Genomic DNA, 5565 nt, shown 5'->3' with positions numbered 1-5565 from the left:
GGATAAGTCTATGCCGCAGCAGGTATACCCCTGGAGAGACTGTGGCTCATAGATAAGGCTCCACTTGGAGCAGGTACTCCCCTAAGGGACTGCAGTCTGTGGATAAGTCCAAGCCGGAGCAGGGGCAAGGGGAGGAGTTCATCGCAATTTTAAATGCTATGGTCTGGTGTAAAGCAACCAGAAATCTGGGTGTTTTTACAGTAGTTTAGGTCCAGCTTTTCATAGTCAAGGTTCTTGTATAAGGACATACGTTTCTGGATACTTAAAAAGTGTACTGAAAGTACTACTTGACCAATCTACATGGTTAATTTCCTAATGCCATTCATTAGAATGAATGCAATGGCAATACTGCCATTACAATGTTAATTTCCTGAAGTAACATGTAAACCCATCAGAGATTAGTCACAAGATATAGCACTGAAATGGGAACTAAGATGATGACACTACTAGTTTATTAATTCTCCAGACTCCTTTTAAATTACGACAAACTAAGTAGTTACTGATCTACTGTTCTGCTGCCCTTGCCAGAGTAACTTACATGTATAACAGTGTCCTTCTAGGGTTAAATTTTATGAGAGTTTTTAAATCTCAAGCTTTTTTAAACAGAAAAATGGGATTCAATCCCACATGTTTTTCTGAAGGTTTAAATTGCTGCAGTACAGGTCTAGTGACAACATTGAAATACTTACGTGGCAGTGGATTTGTTACACTATTTAAAAAGAAAAGTAGAGCTGTCTAATGAAGTAAAAATGCAGTCAAATGTAGACCTTGTCAATCACAAAGATTAACAAGGGTAGGAACATTGCCTTCAAAATGCTGTAAGTAATCAAAAAAACAGGATACTTTTGAACGTTTTACTGCTCAGGAAAAGCTGTTTTCCTCACAGGAAAAAATATTTCTTTAAAGATTCTTTCACCCCAGAACAGGAACCAGTACATTTTTATTCATATTATCTGTAGAGCTTGTCATATTTGTATCCGTATCTTAGGGGCATTCTCTCCTCCACTGAAATAGCCAAAAGTGCTAGCTGGTGTTTTTCAGCTGGCATTAGGTCAATAAAACATGGAAAATAGGAAATGCATATTTATATAGTAATAGGTAGTAGACCTGACATGTTAGGGTCACTGATCACTGTACCATTTTCCCTTACTCTTTCATTGCTACTGCAGGACTGTTTCATGCATTCACCTACATGAAATCTCTCTAGAATGTGTGAGTACAATGTTGTTGCCAGCAGCTTTAATTCTAACATAGTTTTCTTTGCATCCAGCTAGGCTTCAGCAGTGTCAGCCATCAGGGATTCTCCCCTTAACATACACTTATCTTCAGTGTTTCCTCAGTGAGGAAACAGACCTGTACGTTTACTGTCTGTATTTTCAATGCTTGATATGAAAGCTGCTGGCTCCTTGAGGCTTTACTTCTCTTTCTAGCTCCTGATACTCTGATCCCACTGGAAGAGCGTGAATATTGAACAATAATAACAGGCCACAACTAGAGGAGACTTTCCCAGCTAAATTGGAGATGTGGAGCATACACTGCTAGGAAAAGGACTAGTGTCTGTTCACCTGCTGTAGTACCTTACTTAGTTCAGTAGCTCTGTAGCAGAAGTAATGTAATTCATTAAAAACAAAAAACAAACAAACAAAAAAACCCCAAAAGAACAAATTAATTTGTCTTGCCAAAGATCTCCGTGACAGAAAATGTGAGAAGGGAATGGTGGGAAGGGAAGTTACTAGATTTTTAGATTAGATATTTTTGAGAGTGGAAAAAAGGAACATTGTCATCTTGAAACAGCTGGAGGTGCTCAGGTATAAAACTGAAGAAAGCCATATTCATGTAAATAAATAGACATCAATAAATTAACTTGAAAATCAGTATTTTATATGTTTTCCCTGGGACAGAATTCTTTGGTGCACAAGGCCAAAAAAACCTCCCTATAAAAGAATAAAAAGCTGGTAGCATATGTGATTCCTGATCTTTTCCAAAATGTTAAACTCAAGTATAAAAGCAAACACAGAAGATCTCTCCTCAAAAGATATTATTTTAATTAAAAACTGGATTAGAAAGCAAATCAAACTACAACCTCCAGCTATCTGTATTAATAATGCAGGAAACTTTCCTTGGGCAGGAAAATCTAAAGCTGTGGTAATGACAAAGGAAAGAATATATGCAACATTCTATTTCCTCCTCAACCTTGTTTTGAGAATTTCTGTGAGACCACATGCTTTTAAAAGTAACAGACAGCTTATTTCCTTTAATATTTTAGGATCTTACAGATGCTTTCAAGAAGGAAATTTTTATCTCTGCAAAAAGCAAAGTGTTGTAAGTGACCTTATACGCCATAGGGTTTCTTTGTTGTCAAAGAAATCAATAATGTAGCAATGTGTTTGAATGTCAGAAAAACAACATTCATTCCCATGATCTCTCATTCTGTAAAATGAGCTGTTGAGACTAAATTCTCTTGCATGAAGAAATTTAATTGGCTGAGAACATCTATTTTTTTACAACGGTAATACTTAGAATGCTTTCAAATTTCATACAACACAGAACCATAATATATAATGGCATTGTAAAAATAAGCATAATTAGTAAGCAGACTGATCATCTGCCTTCCCGTCATCAATGACAAAATCACAGAATTCACGTTTGAAAATAGGCCTTTATAAAGCTGGTCAAGAGTCTTTGTTTGAAAAGGAAGATATAATAAATCTTTGGGAAAAAAAATGTTCATTTACATTGGTTTAATTATGATTTTACATTAATTTAGTGTTGGATCATGGGATTGTCTAAGTTACCAGTGCTCTTAAGTCTGAATGACTTTCAAAGGTATTTAGAATTTTGGGTGACTGAAGTCCTATTGAAATCCTTATTTCCATTAATTAATGACATTTGTTTAGTAACATGAATGCAACTTTGGAAGCTTTTTGTCCTACTACTGTAAACTTACCTACAGAATTCAAATAAGTGCTGCTTGAGGGATGATATCTAGGAGGTGGACATGTGATCTTTACAATCATCAATCTCTTACTTGCAATTGCAGAATAGAACTTAAAGAAAAATCGTGCATAAGGCTTTTCCTTTTTTTTTTTCTTTCCTTTTTTTTGTCTTTCTTTTTTTTTAAGTCCCAAAGAGGATTCACAGGGCTGCTGTTTCATGGCAATAGTTTACAGTATCATCAGTTTCCACATGCAGCTATGTCTTATCCAAACTATCACCAAGATTAGTAGTATGCAAAGAGTGAAAGACACAGTATGAATCTCTGTAGAAGTTCTTTGAGAATGAATAAATATTCAGAGTAAATATTTGCTGGTTTCATAATTTGGTAACTAACTTTTGTGATATGAAAATGTATCCAGTATGTCTGGACTAAGATTACCAAAATAAATCACAAAAAGACTCCTCAGAGATTTCTGATGATAATGGCATTTGACCACCTCTGTGGTAGAATTTAATAAGCAATTAAAAGGCTAAATGTTCCATGTCATCCTCCTAAGCTATTTATTCATGCATTTTTCAAAGTCAGTTATGATTCATACGAAAGAGACCTTTTGTCCCTGTCTGGTTAAGATTCATGTCAATAAACTTCAAGTTGCTTCATGACCTTGTTCACTGCTGATCCTATGTCACGTCAAAGTTTTGGTGGAAGATCAATGTCAAGTGCGTTTTCACCTTGCAAACCCAGTTTTACTTGCTTTATTTGGTCTCTGATCTGCTGCCTACACCTCTTGATATTTTTGGTCATCTCTACAGGTCTTATTTTTCTATGGCTTCTGTATCCTTAAGTATGTTCTACAACCTGTGCATGGGCAGGACCATTTCACAAGCAAAAGTTCATTATGGAGAGTTGATTTCACTGCTTTTGATGTACCCAAAACTTGACAAAAAGGAAACAGATAAATGAAATTTGTTAACTAATCAGGTTAATATTTCCTTAACCCTGGTCAAGAAAAGTGAAATAAATATCACCCCATTTCCCTTTTTAAGTAATACTTCTGGAGTCTTTTAGAGGAACAGCTGTAAAAGGAGATGGTGAAAGACTCATTATTAGAGCCAACCCAACAAAATTTTTGGCATCCTGAAAAATCTAATAGCTACATGCAAAGCCCAGGATTGCAGGTATGTCTACAAGTTAATCTGCCTGAAACATATGTATTCCATGAATCTTCAGATCTGTTGGCACTGATAGACAAAGGACAAAATGAACACTTGACACAAGTTTAAAACAGTAGGTTACACCTAAATTTATTACATATATGTAAGCCCATAATCAAGCATAAAGGTGTCTAAAGAATGTTTTCTCTATGGGAAATTTCCTTAGGAGATCCCTTGGTCTTCATAGGGTTGGTGTTTGGCAAAGAATTAACAGCCCTAGCCTAAAGGATCTGAAGGAAATTACATCGTTTTGTGAAAGTTCAGGTCCTGTTTAGGAATTAATGTTTGATGCCGAGAGTTGACTGCTAACATCTCTTTCAGCCCTTGAAAATGGAGCAGGATTTTAGACTCATCTGCATTTGGTGACTAAAGGGGGACTTTTAGGTGGTGAGAACATAGGAATCATGAAACCCATATGTTTGAGAAGGGATGTAAGGAAAGCATGCTGACAGTTTCTAGTGAAATGAGCACAAAAATGTGTCTATTGAGGCTCCTAGCAAAAACCAGCAGTGTAGGGAGATTTCCTTTTCCATAATGCTTCAAAATATTATTATAACTCTCCCAATATGTATAAAAGCATTTCTAGTCACTACTACCCAAAGAGATGGTGAAGGAGGGAGTAGAAGGAAGCAGAAGGACTGAAACAGTATTTTAAGTTTGCCCTAATTGGATGAGACCACTAGGAGCTAGCCCTCCACTGTAATAAATGGCTGTTGTTTATTGCTTGAGTGATTTAAAGTAAGAGGTGTCAGTGAAAGGACAAATATTTATAGAAAAGATACCAAACAGAATGGTAAAATAATTTTTTTTTTTAACTCCAGTGCCTGTAACTCTCTAAAACACAGTGCTTGTAAGTCATCTAAACTAACTTTGTTGTGCCAACTGTATTCATCTTTTGGGCCCTGGCAGTCAGGAGGGGTCTGGATCTTCAGCGTATGGATTAGCCCAGGGAGAGTGGGTAAGGTCTTCACCTGGGGAAAGGCTGTAAAATGCACTACAAGTCAGCAGAAGGGGTGGATTTCTGTTGCTGTGTAAGGGAGTTTGGTTTCAGTACTATAAACAAATCAGCCATAGGGGAATCTAGTTCTACACCAGTCAAGAATTTGCCCCCAGAATCAGCTCCACTTTTTCTTGGGTTCTAGTACAATGCCATTACCCATGCATGATCTCTGCAAAATCAATGAAGCTTCAATAATTTGCATGAGCTGAGAATCTGGTCTGCGTGTTTGAGGTGCAGAAGGGAACAATGCGATTTACAGGTGCTTCTCTTTACTATGCAAGACCTCTCTGCACTGTTAGTTCAACTAAAACTTTTTACAATATCTGAGCTTTTCTTGTCAATTAAGGCTTCTCCCAAAATAGGTAGTATCTTTTATTAGTCCCAACAGCCATTTCCGTAAAAAGTCCATTGAA

Source organism: Aptenodytes forsteri, unplaced genomic scaffold, assembly GCF_000699145.1.
Source record: "Aptenodytes forsteri isolate BGI_AS27 unplaced genomic scaffold, ASM69914v1 Scaffold229, whole genome shotgun sequence".
In the NCBI taxonomy this organism is placed as follows: Eukaryota; Metazoa; Chordata; class Aves; order Sphenisciformes; family Spheniscidae; genus Aptenodytes; species Aptenodytes forsteri.
This window is presented reverse-complemented; position numbering follows the sequence as displayed.